The sequence below is a fragment of the Symphalangus syndactylus genome, chromosome 13, assembly GCF_028878055.3.
Source record: "Symphalangus syndactylus isolate Jambi chromosome 13, NHGRI_mSymSyn1-v2.1_pri, whole genome shotgun sequence".
Classification (NCBI taxonomy): Eukaryota; Metazoa; Chordata; class Mammalia; order Primates; family Hylobatidae; genus Symphalangus; species Symphalangus syndactylus.
In genome coordinates, this window is record NC_072435.2 from 120,016,159 (window position 1) to 120,037,452 (window position 21,294).

The 21,294-nt window shown below is 47.7% G+C and overlaps 1 protein-coding gene and 1 pseudogene across 4 annotated transcripts in view; both read left to right on the plus strand.

Annotated features, from left to right (window-relative positions):
* Positions 1 to 21,294, plus strand: part of RFLNA (refilin A) — a 331,789-nt gene that overhangs the window by 232,724 nt on the left and 77,771 nt on the right. The gene's annotated exons all lie outside the window — the stretch shown is intronic.
* Positions 1,230 to 20,551, plus strand: LOC129460341 (uncharacterized; annotated as a pseudogene).

Genomic DNA, 21,294 nt, shown 5'->3' on the forward strand with positions numbered 1-21,294 from the left:
TCAATGAAATGTGATCTTTCCCAGACCTTTTCTTTTTATTCTCCCTCTTTTTTCCTTCCTTCTTTTTTCTTTTTCTTTTTTTGTAGCACTCAGTACAATCAGTAATTTTCTTGTTTAATTATGTCTTCTGTTTACCATCGGTGGAGGTTTTATGTTTTATATTTTGTAGAGATGGGGTCTTGCTATGTTGCCCAGGCTGATCTCAAACTCCTGGCCTCAAGCGATCTTCCTGCCTTGGCCTCCCAAAGCGCTGGGATTCCAGGCGGGAGCCATCATGCCTACCTAATTTTTGTATCTTTACTGGTAGAAACAAGATTTGGCCATGTTGCCCAGGCTGGTCTTGAACTTCTGGCCTCAAGCGATTCTCCTGCCTCGGCCTCTCAAAATGCTGGGATTCCAGGCAGAAGCCACAGTGCCCAGCCCATTGGTGGAGGTTTGAAATGCGGCTGCATGTCCATGTCCTTTGACAGTCGTCTTCTCTTTCCATTTCCCTCCCTTCAGACCCTTCGGCCCTCTCTCTCTCCTCTCAATACATGTGGGAGGAGGAATGAGAGCAGGCAGCTGGGAGACCCGAATCCAGGCTCAGTCCTTTATTTGCCTCCTTGACCCCCAGTGGTCCTCCTGCTTGAGTGAGCTTCAGAATCCCAGGGGAGCTGATGGGAACAGACCGCTGGGCCCCACCTCTGCCTTTCTCCCTTAGCAGGTCCGGGTTCCGGTTGAGAAGCCGCATTCCTGTCGATTCCCAGGGGATACTGTTGATCTAGGGACCACACTCTGAGAACCATGATTCTGCTTCAATTCATAAGCACCAGTGGTTTACATTCTGGGCTATTCCTAAGTCCTGCCTGCTTTTTTTTTTTTTTTTTTTTTTTGTGTGTGTGTGTGTGTGGCATTTTTCAGATAGAATAGCAGCCCTGAGAGTATAATGGAATTGCTGGTGCAAATCCCTTCCCCAGGGTTGAGAATTGAGAAGCTGCAGCACAGGGGCAGCCCGGTGGCCTGGTGTGCCAGGGGAATGCCACCCACAGCTCACCTCCTCGGAGCGATGCCCCGCCGGCAGCCTGAGTGGCCTTTTCTTGCAAAGGCTCATTAGAGGACAGTGACAGGTCTTGCCCGCATCCCAGCTCTGGAAACAGCCAGTGAACCTACATAGCCGTGGGAGGCTGTAATAGGCCCCGTTAATTATGCTGCCATTTGAAGGAACATAATCGTCCTTGCAAAGTGGAAAAATGACGGGTTACCAGAGGCTGTCAGAGGCGGCTCGGGTGAGCTGTCAGCCCATGCACAAGTGACTTTTTAATTGAAATCGGTTTCTGTTCTGCTTCGCTGGGTCCCCGCTCTCTTTTAGAAGGCTCACATCCTTTGGCTAGGACAGACACAGACACCACCCAGGGAGGTGGTGTCAGGAATAAAGTGAGCTTGTCTCAGCCCACAAACAGCCGCGAATGTCAGGGCATGGGAGAATAATTAGCTATTCCAGGAGATAGATTTGTTTTCATTTCTAACCCCAAAGCTAATTGTAAGAAATGAAATCTGTGTTTGTTTTTCTTTAGGTATGTTTGAATTTACAAGTCTTAAGTCTTTGGGAACTAGGTCAACTAGACCTTGCGTACGCTTACACCCTGGATGAATAACGTCTTTATTCACACCTCCGCCTCTCTCCAAAAAAAGAATCTGAGACAGCATACAACAAAGGGTGTCTTTAGATAATAATTAAAAAGATTAGTGTGACAGAAATGGTAAGTTAGGTTCAGTGAAAACAGGAGTTAAGTATGCCAGCCCTAGGAATGAACAATATCTATGATGAAGCATCTGATTCAGCCCTGAGCTTCCTGGTAGTGAGGTCAAAAAGAGAAACACAGGAAGTCTCATCTCTCTCACTACAGAAAGAAGGAAACAGCAATTCCTTAGTTTATTTCTGATACCAAACTCTAAAGTAAATTCTTATGTTGGGCTTTATATAAGGGATATGAAGTTACAGGTCTCTTTATTTTTATTTTTTATAAGACAGAGTTTTCACTCTTATTGCCCAGGCTGGAGTGCAGTGGCACAATCTCGGCTCACTGCGACCTCTGCCTCCCGGGTTCAAGTGATTCTCCTGCCTTAGCCTCTGGAGTAGCTGGGATTACAGGTGCACACCACCACACTTGGCTAATTTCGGTATTTTTAGTAGAGATGGGGTTTCACCATGTTGGCCAGGCTAGTCTTGAATTTCTGACCTCAGGTGATCTGTCCTCCTTGGCCTCCCAAAGTGCTAGGATTACAGGCGTGACCCACCGCACCCAGCTTTGAGTTATAGTTCTCTTGACAAACATTTTATAGCAAATGTAAATATGGAATTCCCATGGTGGTTTCCTGAAATAACTTTGGCTAGAAGCCAACCCAGTTAAGGTAATTCATCAAGGAGCTAATCTGACATGACTCAAGGGTGAAGGTTCCATGTGGCCTTATTTGATCTGAAGATGGGCCTTTCTGAGAAATGGAGGAGTAATATTAAGACTCCAGCAAGCTGTGCTATTTTAGATATTTTCATTGCAAAGTAAAAGGGCCTATTCTGGCTTGCTCAAATATTGGAAGTATTGCAAGGCTGTAATACATGCTTAATGCCTTCCGCACGCTGTTCATCAGAATTAGAATGAACCCTACACAATCGGGCCCTGTGTGGGGCAATTCATGCCTCAGAGCCTTTGTGCTCGCTGTTCCCCCCACAGAACGCTGTTCCCTCAGCTTTCACATGCTAGACTCATTCATTAAATCTGTGCCCAAATGTCTCTTCTTAGAGAGGCCTTCACTGACCACCTAATGAATGCAGCCTTCTCACCCGCAAGCCACTCTCTGTCACGTCACTCTTTCATTTTGCCTTCATCGCCGTTGTCACTCTGAAATCACCTTATTTTCTGTTACCTCTCCTCATGAGAACAGGGAACATACCTGTCTTATTCACTCACGAACTCCCAGTGCCTTAAACAGTGCCAGGCAGTTAGAACATGCCTCAAAATTACGTGTTGGATGAACAAATAAGTAAATATACAGTGGATATTTGGCAGTCACCAAATGCCAAGAAGCCAGCCCTGATCAGAACCCTCATGTACAGTTGTAGATGTTGTACACTGCACAGCTGCAGGAGGTGCTGTCAGTTATGTGCCATTCCCCCTCCCCAAAATGTACACTGCACACCCTCCCCAGCTAGATGCAGCAACCCTGGACATAATGTCTCTCAGAGGAAGGAACTAGGAAGCCCTAACTCCCAAGAAGGTACAAAGACTTCAGTGGACATGAGGATGCTTTTCTTTAGGGCAGGCACTAGTGAGACTTCGCTACTCTCTGCTTCTATATCTCTGGGTGTCTTCTTGTGTATTCTCTTGCTATCATTCAGACATCCTGAGCTCTATGCAGAGTGTCTTGGTCATAGCTTTGCCTTCCTCCTGGCTTCCCCATATTCATGTTTCCTCTCCACCTCAGGTCTTTCTGATCTTATTGCCAACCACCTGATCCCCTCTACATTCCTAATTCAAAGAAGGAAAATCTTATTGGTCTTGCTTATCCTGTTTGGGCAGAGTCTTCATTCTAAGCTTCCTCACTGATTGCCAGCCAGCCAATGGATTGGCTGCTGACATTGAGTTGCCCCCTCTGTCCAGTCAGCTTCACCCATGAGGCAAGAGGCCTCTGGTACAAAGTTGGGGCTGTACCTTGGATATGAGCTGATGGTGGAGCAGCCTGTCTTCTCCTTGAATCATGGGGCAACACACTGACTTGGCCAGGCTCAACTTCCCCTCTCTAAGGCGAGCCAGGTATAGGCCACAGACAGACAATAGATCTGTGTGTCTGAAAACCAAATGGACAAGGGGCAGGGCTTCTATTTCACTGTGAAAACCAAACCAGGAAATCAGGCTTCTTACACACTTCACACACAGGCAGAGCTACGAATTTTCACAGAAAAGCAGCTTTGGCTATACTAACAAATCCTAGATTTAGATGGTCAGTATCCAGCCCATGGGATATTTGTTTGCAGGTTTTCTCTGAAGGAGATTTTGGGAAATGAAGTTGCAATTTATTCTTCTCTGACAAGGAGGCCCCAACAAAGGAAGCTCCTAACTTCTCATCCTCTTGCTAACAAGGAGGCTGCTTTCCTCTGAACTTTGCTGTCCCACTGTCCAGATTGGCAAGGCACACTCGGGCCCACTTGAGAAAGCTGTGAGGCTTTAGGAAGACTCCCTGGGCCTCGGTGGCTGCCAGGGACAGATGCTCTTGGGGAACTACAGTCCTTCCTTCTGTGTGGCTGTCCCCTAAAATGGATTTTTTTTTTTTTTTTTTTTGAGACTGAGTGTCGCCCTGTCACCCAGGCTGGAGTGCAATGGTACCATCTTGGCCCACTGCAACCTCTGCCTCCCGGGTTCAAGCAGTTCCCTTGCCTCCACCTTCCGAGTAGCTGGGATTACAGACACACGCCACCACACCTGGCTAATTTTTTGTATCTTTAGTAGAGAGGGGGTTTCACCATGTTGGCCAGGCTGGTCTCGAACTCCTGACCTCGTGATCCACCCACCTCAGCCTCCCAAAGTGTTGGGATTACAGGCGTAGCCCCCATGCCCGGCCTAAAGTGGAATTTTAAAACCAGGCCCCGTGGCCAGTGGCTCACTCTAAAGGGTGAGATCCTTCCCTCTGAGTCCCCATTTTAAACTTGGGAAAAGGGCAGTGCAGAGGAGTTAAGTGGCTTGACTAGGGTCACTCAGCACCGAGCGGAGGGCCCAGTCTTCCACCTCTGTGTCTAGAATCCTTTCTGTGGTGCCATATTGTCTTCCCAGTAACCGCTAGCTGAGGATGCTCATCTTCACTGGCATCCCTACTGATACGGTTTGGCTCTGTGTCCCCACCCAAATCTCAACTTGAATTGTAATCCCCACGTGTTGAGGGAAGGACCTGGTGGGAGGTGACTGGATCATGGGTGCGGTTCTCCCATGCTGTTCTTGTGATAGTGAGAGAGTTCTCATGAGCTCTGATGGTTTTATAAACGGTAGTTTCCTTGCACTTTTGCTCTCTTTCCTGCCACCTTGTGAAGAAGGTACTTGGGTCTCCTTTGCCTTCCACCATGATCGTAAGTTTCCTGAGGCGCCCCCTGCCATGCAGAACTGTGAGTCAGTTACACCTCTTTCCATTATAAATTGCCCAGTCTTGGGTATTTCTTTAGAGCAGTGTAAAAACGGACTAATATACCTACAATGCCTGGTGTTGGCTTCCAAGTGGAGATGGTCGCAGCTGGCTGAGATGAAATCTCTCAGACTGTTGCCTCCCAGGCATTTCAGTGCTAGCACCCTCTCAACTCAGGGCCTCTGCACTTGCTGCTCCTGCCTGGAGCCCTTGTCTTCCAGATGCTCTCATGGCTCACTCCCTTCCTTTGTCTATTTGCCTCCTTAAAGGATCCTTCTCAAAGCTCCCATCCTGGTGTTTTTCCTAACTGGGGCATACCTCTGCCTGTGAGCAGCCACTGCTACCTGCCATCCAAGTGTCTGTTTGTTTCTTTATTATCTGTCTGTTCACTGGAACATCAGCTCCCTGAGGGTAGCAGGGACATTGTTTTATTCTCTCCTGTGTCCCCAGCACCTTGAGCAGTGCCTGGCATAGAGTAGAAGTCAGTAACTATTTATTGAATGAATGGATGCCTGATCAATATTGATTTGTTTGGACTTTCTGTCAGAGTGAAGAGAAGGGACCCTGTGGGCTCATCCAATGCTATGTAGGGTAACTAACTTGTCCTAGTTTGCCAAGACTTTCCCAGTCTTAGCATTGAAAGTCCTATGTCCTGTGAACTCCTCAGTCCCCAGCAAACTGAAGGTTAGTCACCTTAGGGCTATGATTTTATGAGCGCTGTCATCCATGCTGTTAACGATAGCAGCTCACCCTTACTGGGTGCCAGATGTTGCTCTAAGCACGTTATATGAACGACTTCCTTGAATCATCATGGTGGTCCCATTTAACAGGTGTGAAAACTGAGGCACAAAGAATGAGGCAGTGGGTAGAGGCGAGTTTTGAATCCATGCAATTCACCTCCCCAGTCCAGGCAGTTTGCTCCACTGGCATCCAGCCTCCTAATCAGATGGGAAAGCCCTTCCAGCACCCAAAGCTCTAAAGTCTGTGTTCCACCCCTGCTGTCCACAGAGAGCCAGCCCCAGAAGGACCACCCTGTCGGCTCAGAGTCCCTGAGTCCACCGCAGCTGCCACTGAGATGCCCATGAGTCATGCCTTTTTGTTTTCATCACCCTAGCTCCAAATGAAGTTGGTAAAAAAAAAAAAAAAAAAAAAAAAAAATCTGTATATAACTAACTAACTAACTAAAGTGGGCAAAGGAACGGAAAGTGACAAGAGACATAAATAACCCTGTGAAATGGGGACCTCGGTGAGCCAGACAGAAGATCAAATATTGGCCATAAGATCAAATATTGGCTGTAAATGCCAGGGACACGTTTACAAGCTGAGAATGAGCCTGTCCTCCCCTCGCCCAGGATGGCTCCCATGTACTCATTAGAATGGGAATATGGCAGGGTGCCTGCCCAGGAGCTCACCTGGCCCACAGGGTGGGCTGCCCCTGGGAGAAAACAGCTGCCCAGGGCTGGAAAGCAGGGGAAGGGATGGAGAGGGAGGGATGGCCCTACGTGTGCTTTAATCAGAGACACATCTTATTCGCCATGTTCCTTTTTATACATGTTGAAGTCTGAGCCATGTGAGCCTGCTTGAAAAATAAATTTAGGATTAAACAAGAAAAACATCTCTAGGCACCTTCCTGACCTTCCCACACAAAGGAAGTAATCTTGACCTCCTTCAAATTTCCAAGTCCTTGGACTTGTTACTGTGGGTGTTTAATAATCATTTCCACCAGTACACACCCACAAGGATGGCTGAAATGAAAAGACTGACTGTACCAGGTGCTGGCGAGGACAGAGAGCTACGAGGGCTCTCATATGGTGCAGGCTGGGTGTAAAGTGGTGCAGTCACTTTGGAAGATAGTTGGGCAGTTTCTTAAAAAGTTAAACAGGCTGGGCGCGGTGGCTTACGCCTGTAATTCCAGCACTTTGGGAGGCTGAGGCAGGCGGATCACCTGAGGTCAGGAGTTCAAGAACAACCTGGCCAACATGGCGAAACCCTGTCTCTACAAAAATACAAAAATTAGCCGGGCATGGTGGCGTGTGCCTGTAAGTCCAGCTACTTGGGAGGCTGAGGCGGGAGAATCGCTTGAACCCGGGAGGCGGAGATTGCAGTGTGCCAAGATTGTGCCATTGCACTGCAGCCTGGGTGATAGAGTGAGACACTGTCTCAAAAACAAAACAAAAAAAAAGTGAAACATATCCTTACCCTGTGACCCAGCCGTTCCACTCCTGGTACACTCCATAGAAATGTGTACATGTGTTCACGAAAAGCCACATCCTGGAAAGTTCGTAACAGGATTCTTTGTCACAGCCATAATCTTGAGACTTACCCACAGATCTGTTATCAGGTGAACAGGACAAACGTGGTAGACTCACACAGCGTGACCTAGCAGAGCGATGACAGCCAGTGTCTGCTGCACAGGATGTGGATGCAGCTCATCAGCGCGATCTTCAGCCAGGCAGGAAAGTGCATGATCCCACAGGATCCCATTTGCATTGAGTTTAGAAACAGCAAGTGGTCCTGTAGCGTTAGGACTCGGGATGGCGGTGCAGTGGAATTGCTATAGGGCCTGGAAGGTGGCCCGCAGAGGGCATTTGGGGAGTTAAGAAGGGGCTGATTTTTCATCTGGGTGCTGGTTACGTAAGTGTGTTCACTCGTGAAAATTCCTTGAGCCGTACGCATACATACAATTTTTCTGTATATGTTCTCTTTCAATAAAATGTTTGTTAAAATTGGATGTGGTGCCTGGCGTCTGTAATCCCAGCTACTTGGGAGGCTGAGGTGGGAGGATGGCTCGAGCCCAGAAGTTCGAGGCTGGAGTGAGCTGTGATCGTGCCGCCGCACTTCAGCCTGGGTGACAGAGTGCGACCCTGTCTTCCCCAAAAAGCTTTTTAAAAAGACAATGCAAAATGAGAGCCACAGAGCATCGTGGTGGCCCAGTGCTGCCTGTGACTTGGTTTGGGGCCAATGTCTTCCTGCCTCCTCTCATTTACAGACAGCACATCTGCGCCGTCTTCAGGCCTCGGGGTGAGAGATTCCGTGTCTTGCTGCAAAATCCAGCAGCAATTCTACCACAAGCAGGTGAGTGTGACAGGCCTGAAATGTGCGTGTGCCCTTGCAGGGGCTCAGATGTCCCGACCTTGGACAACGGCACTGGTTTGGCTGCCCAGCTCGAGCTTGCCTGCCTGTGAGGTCACCCCACAGCCCGGGTAATGACATTCCAGCGTGAAGCCACAGGCTGCTTCCTCTGCCCCTATCCAGCAGTGGCCAGCCCCAGAGTCAAGGACAAAGCCATTTTTAGAAGAGTGACTGAGAAACATTTTGGTGGCTTCTCCAGGTCTGCCAGGACCTGCAACGTACCTCAGGGTCAAACTGGAAGGTATTTGCAGTCCATAAAACCTACATGAGGCATCTTATTACCAATGTTATTCTTGGATGGAAATTACATTTCAGAGACACTGGAGACCCAGATATAGAATCCCCGGTTCGCGGACCTTCTCCCAGCTAATGTGCAATGAGCATGCTGCAGGGTCGTTATTTGAATGGTGAACAGGACCAGGGATTCCCAGGGGGCTCACAAATGAGCTCAAAGAGATTCTTTGCGGGGTTTGCCATGGCTTGGGTGTGGGGAGCCATCTGTGAGTCTTGGTTGGAGTGGTCTGTCTAAGCTCACATCCGAAGAATGCACAGAACTTTCCAGGTGATGCAGGACAGAACAGCCATCCCTAACAGAAAATGGCATGTGCAAAGGCCCTGCAGCAGGAGCATGCAGGAAAGAAGGCAAGGTTGTCTGGGCCCATAAAGGGACGGGAGTGTGGAGAGGTAGGTAGGGGCCAGACCCCACAGGGCCTTGCAGCCACATTGAAAAGTTTTGCTTTATTCTAAAGCCAACAGGAAATCATCAAAAGGGGTTAAGGGAGACTGGAGCTGGGGGTGGGAGGGCGTTCGCTTTATTAAACCTCTTTTGGAAAGATCACTCTGCCTAAATTTCTTTAAAGCCACCTTGGGCTGGCGGAAAGAAAGATGTATGGGACATGGCCTGTCCTGCAAGAAGTTTACAATCGAGATGGAGACATGGAAATAAACTGTCTGGAGAAACACGTGATGAGGCAAATGAATGACCTAGAATAGCACCGTCCACTGGAAATAAAATCTAGACCAGCACCATCCTCTAGAAATACAATCTAGACCAGCACCCTCCTCTAGAAATAAAATCTAGACCAGCACCCTCCTCTAGAAATAAAACCTAGACCAGCACCCTCCTCTAGAAATAAAGTCTAGACCAGCACCCTCCTCTAGAAATACAATCTAGACCAGCACCATCTTCTAGAAATACAATCTAGACCAGCACCATCCTCTAGAAATAAAATCTAGACCAGCACCGTCCACTGGAAATAAAATCTAGACCAGCACCGTCCACTGGAAATAAAATCTAGACCAGCACCGTCCACTGGAAATAAAATCTAGACCAGCACCGTCCACTGGAAATAAAATCTAGACCAGCACCGTCCACTGGAAATAAAATTTAGACCAGCACCGTCCACTGGAAATAAAATCTAGACCAGCACCGTCCACTGGAAATAAAATTTAGACCAGCACTGTCCTCTGGAAATAAAATCTAGACCAGCACTGTCCTCTGGAAATAAAATCTAGACCAGCACTGTCCTCTGGAAATAAAATCTAGACCAGCACCGTCCACTAGAAATAAAACGTGAGCCACAAGTGCAAGCTACAGATATAATTTTAAATTTCCTAGTAGCCACATGTTTTAAAAAGAAACAGATTTCCTGTACTGGGATTCTTCTGAAGACAGAGTGCCTCTAATCACTAGGAGAAGCTCTACCCCACCAAGAAAAGAAACAAAAACAAAAAAAAACAACAAAAAAACAGAAACAGGTAAAATTAATTTTAACAAATATTTTATTTAACCCAATATATTTAACACGTTTTCAACACGTAATCAGTGTAGAATGTGATTTATGAGCTTGTTTCACAATCTCTCCGTATTTTACGTCTTTGAAATCCAGGGTTTATTTGATGCTTCCGCCACATCTCTACCTGGACTAGCCTCGTTTTTTATGCACGGCAGCCTCGGGAGTTTAGGGGCTGTCAAACTGGACGACCTGGGTCTCGGCGATGGATGCTACAGGCTGTGGCTTGAGCTAAGACTTTTAGGCAGGAAGGACGTGAAGAAGGCAGAAAAGATACTTCCAAATGGGAGTGGGATAGAGAAAAATCCAGTCAAGTAACACACGCCAAGCGGTCACATACAAGAGCGTTCATGGCACCGTGGTGGGTGACGACCAGAAGTGAGAAACACCCGCGTGTGATGAACAGAGGCCTGAGCGCCTGGTGTGGTGGATCAGTCCAAAGGAACAGTAACCCTCACACCCACGAGGATGGCCAGAATCAGAAAAGCAGAGAATTAACCAGTGCTGGTGAGGAGGTGGAGACATCGAGGCCCACATACATTGCCGCTAGGAGTGTAGGATGGCGCAGCTGCTGCAGAAAACAGCCCAGAGGTTCTTCAATCAGTTAAACACGGAATTACCCTAGGACCCAGAAATTCCACTTGGGTCTATATCCGGAAGAATGGAAGACAGGTGTTCTAACCAGAATGTGTGCACGAATGTTCACAGTGGCATTATTCACAGTAGACAAAAGGTGGAGACCACCGAAATGTCATTCCCCAGATGAATGGGCAAACAAAATGTGGTGCACGCTTGCGTGTGTGCATGTGTGTGTGTACACTGGGATATGATTCAGCCATAAAGAGGAATGAGTTCCAATCCATGCTACCATGTGGATGAAACTTGAAAATATGACGCTGAGTGAACGAAGCCAGACACACAAGGTTGTGTGGTGTGTAATTCCATTTATACCAAATATCCAAAATGTGGCTACAGCCAGAATGTCGATAGAGCCATAGAAACAGAAAGCAGATGGAGGTTTGCCAGAGGCTGGGGGAAGGGAAGGAATGAGGAGTAATTACTTAATGGGTAGGAGGTTTCCTTTGGGGGTGATGAGAACATTCTGGAACTAGATAGAGGTGACTGCACCACTGTGATTGTCCCAAATGCCCCAATGGAAAAGTGTATTTATGTCTGTCTTGCTACAATAGAAATAAATTTTCCAAAATCTAAAAAAAAAGGAACTCTAGAGCTACCTCTCAGTCAACATGGACATATTTCACAAAACAGCATTGAGAGGAAAAAGCACAGCATTGAGAAGAAAAAGCAAGTTGCAAAAGAATACGGTAGCAGGGGTTGCTGCTGCCATGCCCCACACCTCCCCAGCCCACCCGAGCCCCTGGTTCCTGCACACGACGGTTGCTTTCCACTCCAGGCACCTGTGTCGCCCTCCCTGAAGAATTCCTCTGCCCACACGAGCAGTGCTGGACCAACGTGACGGACGGGAGGTATCAGAACACTGAAGCACGCAGGAGCGGCCATAGACTCTCTGGCTTCCCTGGCCCCCGGCGAGGACAAGGCTGAGTTGTGTCCAACACTGTCTGAGCCCTGAAGGCCAGCCCCCTGCCCACAGCCGCCTCACCAGCTCCCCTTCGTTGCCTCTTCTCCCTTCCATTCCCCCCCTCACTGGACTCCCAGGCTCACCTCCCACAGAGACTCTGCACCAAACCCTCTCCAGATCTGCTTTAGGGGAAGCCAAACACAGACAGACCCGCATGACATTAAACCCCAGAGGCCAGGTTTGAAACTGTGCACCACAGCAGACGCACTGCATGGGTGGTGACAGGCTCAAGACACTCGCGGGACCGACAACACCAAGTCCGGGGTGGCGGCCGCTGCCACCCCCGCTGCGTAGGGATGGGCTGGGATAGGCTGGGGATGCCCCCTGCGAAGGGCACCCCAGGGGTCACACACGTCGTGGAATCATTTACTTCGTAAGCATGGGTGGCAGGTCCCTGGGGGTGGTGATATCAGCATGTATTTCTTGAACGCCTGAAATATTTCATCATCATCATGAAGCAAAGCATGAGGTAGGTGTGTTTGGCAGCCAAGGCGTTGAGAGGGATGGGGCATTTCAAAGTGGAGGGTAGGGTGAGCCTGGACTCCTGCCCAGCCTAAATGGGGTGGCACTGGGTGTCCTACGGGGGGGAGGCCGGGAGACAGGGCTCTTTGTGTCACTCTGCCTGGGACCCATGGGTCCAAGGCTGTGAGTGGCTCCTGAGGCAGGAAGGCCACCATCACAGCTGCAGTCAGATGGCACCGCGGTGGGGGTTGGCACAGAATCAAAAGAGAAAAAGGTGTGTGAACACACTTCAACGGCAGGTCCCTAAGACCTCTGGGCTTAATTGGAAGTTGGCGCCAAAAGTGAGTGAGGCATTGGAGGTTTCAAGTCTGGGTGACGAGGTGAACGGGAGGACCCTTGGCAGGCGTCTGGACACCCAGAGGGTTGTATTTATTTTCATCTGTCAGGGCAGGGGGCTGGAATGGGTTTGTGCAGGCTCACACGCCATTTGTCCTGATTTTGGAGACAGGCTGAGCCCAGGAGCCCTCTGACCTCATCACGTTGGATTTCTAGGTAATCCTGCAGCCCCTACGTCATCCTCCCCTGAGCTTGGAGCCCCATTCAGCCCTCCCAGCCCTGGCCACGTCACCTATGGGACCCCGGAACGCATTTCTGAGAGGCAGGCTCTGGCTGGGGTTTTACCCCACCTTTCTCAAACCCTCTCTGTCCTGGGGCGCATGCACTCACGGCTCCTAGGGAGATCTTAGTGGGGTTCTGTGTCCCCTCTGACAGAGCCTAAATGCCCCCAATTCTTCACCCCCTTTTTCTAGCCACACCCTTTGCCATGTAACTTACTTTTTCCAGCTTTATTGAGCTTTATTTAAGTTTGATGGATTTTGGTGATTGTGTACAGTCATGTAACGGCCACCACAGATGAGATCTAGAGCACTTAGAAGACCCCCAAAAGTTCCCTGTGCCCCTTGTCAATCAAACCTCACCCTGACCCCCAGCTCCAGGCAATCACAAACCTTTCTGTTGCTATAACTTTGCCTTTTGTAGCATTTTCTATAAATGTCTCCTCTTGACTTTAGCTCCTTCCACTTCCATCATGCTTTTACACTCATTCATGTTCTATGTGCGTTGGTAATTCACTCTTTTTCATTGCTGAGCAGGATTCTGTAGGGTGGATAGACTACAATTTGCTTATGCACTCACCCGTTGATGGACATCTGAGTTGTTTTCGTTGGGGTGATTGTGAAAAGATAGCTCAGTGCTATAGACATTTGCTTACTGGTCTTTGTGCAGACATAACTCATTTCTCTGGGGTAAACACTGAGGAGAGCAGTTGCTGGGTTGCATGGTAAGTTTATGTTTAATTATAAATTCTGCTAGACTATGTTCCAAAGCTCTATCATTTTGCATTCCTGACAGCAGTGTGTGCAAGTTCCACTTGCTCCACGTCCTTGCTAACACTTGCTATTGTCAGTCTTTTTAAACTTAGTCATTCAATGGAGTGTGCAGTGATAACTCCCTGTAGTTTTGATTCCTGCATTAACTGTGCAGCACCCTCTATGCTGGCTCTGGGCTCAGCCATGTGATTGGATTTGACCAACAGAATGAGGCAGTAGTGGCTGGGTCAGTTCCACGTCTGAGTCTCAAGAGGCCTTGCATGTTTCTGCTTGGTCTCTTGCCCTCTGCCACACTCTTGAGAATGTGGGCTGGTCTGCTGGAGAGTAAGGGACATGTGGAGCAATGCTGAGTGGCCCCAGTTGTCCCAGCAAGACCAACCTAGATCAGCCAATGGTCAGTCTTTCTATATCTTTCATGACCTTGACACTTTTGAAGCATACTGGCCTATTATGTAGAATGTCCCTCAGTTTGGTTGTGTCAGATGTTTTTTCATGATTACATTGAGGTTATGCAAGATACCATGGAAGTGAGGTCGTGTCCTCAATCCATCTTACCAGGGGTGATGTTAACCTTATCACCTTTTCACTGGAGACATTGACCTTCGTTAAGGTGGCCTCTGCCAGGTTTCTCTCTCTGTATTTAATAAGTATCTTATGGGGAGATACTTGAGAACTTCCAAATGTCCCCTTTCTCTTCATATTTTTACTCGATGGTTTTAGCATGCATCAATGATTCTTGCCTGCAGTAATTAAGACTGTCATATTTGCTTAATGGTGACTTTCTATTTCATCATCTCTCCTACACTCATTCATTAGAACTCTACCATAAGGAAGAGCTGTGTGTTCTCCCCATCCTGTTTGTTAGATCAATCATTTATTTATAGCAGTATGGACTCATGGATATGTATTTTATTCTCTGGGCAATACCCGTTACTATAATTATTTGTTTTTCTTGGCTTGAATATTCTCAGGTTTGGGCTTTGGGTGCTTCTTGTAGTTTGCCGCAATGCCCTTTTGATGTGATGCTATCATTATTTTTAGTACATCCTTACTTTCCAACAGTATGGGCTCATTTTTGTTTTCCCCATCCCAGTCCTGAAAGTAGCCCTTTCTCCAAGTGTTCACTGGTTGCTTGGTTGGAGAATGGTGCATAGGAACCAAGATCTGAGTGCAAGGGTGCTTTTCACTGTGGGGATGTCATTGCTTCTGGGTGTGTTGGAGCCAGCAAATATATATGTATACTAATTCATGCATGCACACATTTGCATTTATTTATACATCTATCCATCTGCCTGTGTATATGTGTGTGTGTATGTGTTACCATGAGTTAATACCAATTACTCTGATTTCAGTCCAACACAACGGGATCTTTCTAATTATTTTTAATTTCTTTCAAAATCACTTCTTCTGGTTCTTCTAGAAAATGAGCTCTTCACCTAGCTTAAGAATGTAGAGATGTCATGTATGGTTGAGCAGGTTGTTCACTGTCCAAGAGTGTTCCAGCTGAGGAGAGTGATGGGAGCTGAATGCATCCATGCTCTACTCCCTAAGCTCTGCACTCTAACATGTGCTCTGGGTCCACCAGAGGAAGGGATGCCCTCCTTTCACTTGTGCAAATGCACCAGGTGAGCTAGCAGCAGCCCTGGTCGACTGCTGTCTCGGGATATTTTTGTATTTACTTGTGAAACACCCTGGCTTGGGCTGGATTCCCCCAGAGGCCGATTGTGAGCTGAGGATTTGAGTGCGAGGAGTATTTTGGGATGTGATTCCAGGAAACTCCCAGAGAGAAGCAGGGGGGAGTCAGGCAGGAAAGAAAGCATGCGTCAGGGAGCTGGTTACTACTGGGCCACTGAGGCTCCATCCCAGTAAGGAACCCGGGAAGACAGGGAGGAACGCGCCTTGGAGTTGCTTCCCTAATGGATCAACTTCTGTCGGTCGCTACTCAAGGCTCCTCCTGAGGGGAGCAGGCACGGAGTCCCTGGCACTTCTGGCCCTGAGTGCCCAGGGGATGAGTGTGTGACATCGATGGCATCTGCTCTCCTCTGTCTCCTGCTTTCCCCATGGGATGAACTAGCTTGAGAGGCACGAGATTCCTGAGCAGGCAGAGGGAATCTGTAGGAGTCTCAGAGCTCCTGAGGCTGCACCCTCCCCATGCAGCACTGGGAAATCTTCAATGTCGGGTTTTATGAGCTTCACAAACCTTCCAGGGGCCTCTCCGGCTCTGGATGGGGTGCCTTGGAGGCCTGGTGCCCACGTGTCTCTTGGGCCCTCCACCTGTGCCCCGCCTGTTTGCACAGCGTGCGTGAGCTGAGCACCTGAGTTTGCTCTTTGAATCAAGTGTTTAACTCACTCACGGTAATAGTGGCTGATAATTCTTGAGCTAACACACCTTCTACTTTGCGGCCTAGCCTTGTTTGCCTTGCAGCCCTGGTTTATTATCTTCGAACGATGAAGCTTAGGAGCACCAGCGCTGCCTAGGGAAACCATGGCCCCTCCTTCCCTGGGATCATCTGGGTCCCCAGGGCTCAGGCTTTACTACCCCTGCTGCTTGGTTACCCACCTCCCACCTGGGGCCCCTGACAGATCAGGGTACAAGCAGATAGAGGGCTCACCAGTGCAGTCCAGACAGTGTGTGCTGCCGGGCAGGCCGGAGCAGAGTGAGTCAGATTTGGCTTTTTATAATCATCCAGGTGCCAGAGTGGGCACGCGTCCTGGGTCATCCTTCCAGCGAAGGCTCACATCACAGCCTGTCACCAGCAGTAATTCAGCAGGAGGGTTTAGTTTCCTCCCTATGGGATCAGTGAGGGCAGCTGTCTAAGCCCCAGGCACACTGCCTAGGGCAGACGTGGGGGTGGGGGCCGTCCTTCTCGGGCTGCCCTGCCTCTTGGCAGGTGATCAGCCTTGACCTCCTTGTGTGGTTTGGGGGGCAGCAAGATGACTTCACATGGAAAATGGAATGGACTTAAATGAGATCAAGCCACCTCGTGGAGAAGCCATTCCCTTCCAATTTGTTTTAATCCTGCTGATTATTGCAAAGAGAAAGACTTAGCCTGGTGCTAATGAGTCTTTAATGCCTCTGAGGACTTCCTAATTTTTCCTTTTTTTTTTTTAAACAAGAAAAGTTAAGCCTCAGGCTGTTCATCCTTCTAGTTGGAATTTAATAACTGTGTTTTGTTTTCATAGAATTTACTTTTGCAGTTGTTTATTCATGGCAGGGCCTCCTGGTTTTCCATTTAGGGGAGTGATAGGAAGTTTTCCATTAAATTAATTTATTGTATATTTTTTTTACAGTGAGTCCTTAATATATTTTGTAGGTAATAGTATGGGTGAGGTTGGCAAACTATGGCCCTGGGCAAAATCTAGTGTATAGCATGTTTTTGTCAATAAAGCTTTATCAACGCACAGCCACGCCTATCATTTGCATATTATATTACTATGGCTGCTTTAATGCAGAGATGAGTAGTTGCATTAGAGATTGCCTGGCCCACAAAACCTGAAATATGGACCATCTGACCCTGTACAGAAAAAGTGTGCTGATCTGTTATATATAGTACATGATTGGTAATAGGTATTATATCAGTGACATTGATAGAGCAAAAATATGGAAGGTAATATGCAAATAATTAAAGTACTGGAAAATACTTGGCGAATCCCAAGAAACTAAACAGAAATTCCATTGGGAGGGCCTTTGGTAACCATAGAAAATTCCCGGCCTTTCAATTGTGTGCCTGGCTGTTTGCCTGATCACTTTATCACTCTGAGATACTGCATTGATGACTCCATGAGCTGGAATTCACTGTGTTCATATCCCTTCCTGGTTCTGGGAGGATTGTGGTTGGGTAAATTGGCGGCATAAATACCCAGTTTCTCCCTCTCTTTTTCTGTCTGGTCAGACTTTAATTTTCTTTTTTAACTTGGGCTCTAGACCTATGTCTGGTTTCCCACGCAGTCCTCTGGTAGCTCTGGTTTCCAGTTAATTCCTTAATTACGGTATCTACTTCCAATTCCGCAAGCATTTCCTGAGCTAAACGCTGAGTTGGAGATACGCAAGTGAAAGACATGACCTGTCCCCATGGACAGCGCACATCGCAGGGAACTCATCACCAGCACCTCAGGGAGCTCTCATCACTATCGTCATTGCTGCCACCACCAGCAAGAAGAAGCAACTAAGCCCCAGTTGTTATCTACAGCGGACCTCTAAACACTTGCCTAAATCACCAGGCCAGCTTAACAAAAGTGGCCCACTAGACAAGAGAGGACGGAAGACTGGGTGTCCTGGCATGTCTGTAGGGCCTCTGTGCTAACTGTCCCCCAGGCCAGAAGTGCCCTCCCTTGCTTTCTCATGGCTAGGTCTTTCTCAACGTTCACTTTTCATTTTAAACATAAAAAAGGCCTTCCCTGCCTACTTGATCTACTAAAGTCCCGTGGTTACTTTCTATTACTTTATTCTGTTTAATTTCTCTTGCAGCACTTCTCACTATCTGAAGTGATCTGGTTTGTTGATCAACTTCTTTATTTCTGTCTTCCCTGATGTGAATACAAACCCCCAGCCTGTCTGCTCAACAGCTGTACCCTCAGGGTGTAAAATAGTGGCTGGCACAGTGAGTGCTCACTAAATGCTTGCCAAATGAATACATAAATCCTGTGGGTTTTTGAAAAAGGAACTAACATGCAATACCACCACTTGTGATTCTTCACAGTTAAAAAAGAAAGAGAAGTTTCACCTATGAGTTTTCTTATACAGGGAAAACATGAATAGGTTTGGTCAAGAGACACAACATAAATTATAAAGTCAAAAATTAACATCATTAGAGTTTTTTTTGGCGAATTATCATGTCTGATGGTCCTTCTGCATCACTTTAATTCTTAGTATTGTCCTCATTGTGATGATCGCCATCACCATGACAGAGCATTGCAGTTTGGGGATAATAAAATGTTAAGGACTCTAGAGAATATCTGGGGAGAGGCCTTGTCATACTCACGAAGTCTGAGGTCCAGAAAGATGACATGAATTGCTAAAGGATTTTTCCATGCAGTCCTCTGGTAGCTCTGGGTTCCAGTTAATTAATCCAATTGTCACCACAACCACCACCATCACCACCATCACCTCCATCATCACCATTACCACCATAATCATCATCATCAATACCACCAACACCATCACTACCATCATCACCATCACCATCATAACCATCACCATCATCATCATCACCACCACCATCATCATCACCATCACTTTCATCATCACCATCACCACCATCACCATAATCACTATCATCATCACCATCATCATCACCACTATCACCACCATCACCATCATCACCTCCATCATCACCATCACCATCACCTTCATCATCACCATCACCACCATCACCATCATCATCACCACTATCATCATCATCACCACTATTACCACCATCACCATCATCACCTCCATCATCACCATCACCATCATCATCACCATCACCACCATCACCATCATCATCACCACTATCATCATCATCACCACTATCACCACCATCACCATCATCACCTCCATCATCACCATCACCATCATCATCACCATCACCACCATCACCATCATCATCACCACTATCATCATCATCACCACTATCACCACCATCACCATCATCACCACCATCATCATCATCACCATCACCATCATCACCATCATCATCATCACCATCATCATCACCACTATCGCCACCATCACCATCATCACCATCATCATCACCACTATCGCCACCATCACCATCATCACTTCCATCGTCACCATCACCATCATCACCTCCATCATCACCATCACCACCATCACCACTATCACCACCATCACCATCATCACCGCCATCACCACCACCACCATCACCACCACCACTATCATCACCATCATCACCACCATCATCACCATCACCACCACCACCATCACCACCACCACCACCACCACCATCATCACCATCACCACCACCATCATCACCATCACCACCATCACCATCATCACCTCTGTCATCACCATCACCATCACCATCATCACCATCACCACCACCACCACCACCACCACCATCACCACCACCACCACCATCATCACCATCACCACCATCACCATCATCACCTCTGTCATCACCATCACCATCACCATCATCACCATCACCATCATCACCATCACCACCATCACCATCATCACCTCCATCATAACCACCACCACCACCGCCATCATCACCATCACCACCACCATCACCACCATCACCATCATAACCTCCATCATCACCATCACCACCATCACCATCACCACCATCACCATCACCTCCATCATAACCACCACCACCGCCACCATCATCACCATCACCACCACCATCACCACCATCACCATCATAACCTCCATCATCGCCATCACCACCATCACCATCACCACCATCACCATCATAACCTCCATCATCGCCATCACCACCATCACCATCACCACCATCACCATCACCATCACCTCCATCATAACCATCACCACCACCACCACCATCACCATCATCACCATCACCACCACCACCATCACCATCATCGCCTCCATCATCACCACCACCATCACCACCATCACCATCACCTCCATCATAACCATCACCACCACCATCATCACCATCACCACGATCACCTCCACCACCATCACCATCACCACCATCACCTCTGTCATCACCATTACCACCATAATCATCACCATCAATACCACCACCACCATCACTACCATCATCACCATCACCATTATCACCATCACCTTCATCACCATCACCACCATCACCATCATCACCATCACCACCATCACCACCATCACCACCATCACCATCATCACCTCCATCATCACCATCACCATCACCATCACCACCACCACCACCACCACCATCACCATCATCAGGGTCATCACTATCATCACTGTCATCACCACCATCATTACCATCATCACCACCATCAGGACTACCATCACACAAATGAGCCAACTGTAGAATGCTTCAATGCTTGAAATACCCTAAGGGTGCCACAAGTGGTTCTAGAGGAAAAACTTCTTAAGAATATTGGGAACTGCTATCTTGTCATAGTACCAACACTCTTGTGCAATGCCCCCTAGGCTGAAAACAGATTAGGGTGGTGTCCTGCCAGGAAGAGAAACTTCTTATGGCTCTGTTCAAATTCCCTAGAAAAAATATCTGTGGCTGAGGAAGTTGTATATTAAATTTTAGTGGTTTGTACATACAATTTCGAAAACTCCCTTTCCCCTGTTATTTATTTGCTTACTCTAATTTAGGCACTTAAGGAAGACCCAAAATTCAGTGAGCGAGTCCCCATCAACCACCAGAAACAGAAAACAGGTGTGTTGTGCTGACAGCCACATGACCAAGGCTGGGAGGGCTCCCCTCCCTGAGACACCAAGATAAACACACCCAGAGCATCGCCATGGAAATGGTGGCTTACAGTTCAAATGCTCAGGAGGGGATAGGAAAAAAAAAAATCAGGACAGCACCATAGAGAACAATTTCCCTCATCAACTTCTGTGCTCCTCCTAAGGTCAGAGGAGCTGCAAATTACACCACAGCCCCTTGAGTAGTTTCCACAAGGACCAATGTTGATGGGGATCTAGAAAAACAAAGGCAAGCCATGCCCCAGACAAGTCTCCATCTCAGAAGCGGAAGTCCTTGGCATAAGCCAACCATATTGGCAAAGCCCTCGCTGGGTGAAAAGTGCAAAGCGAGGACAAAGAGATGATGAGAAAACCAAGTCTGAACATTTACTT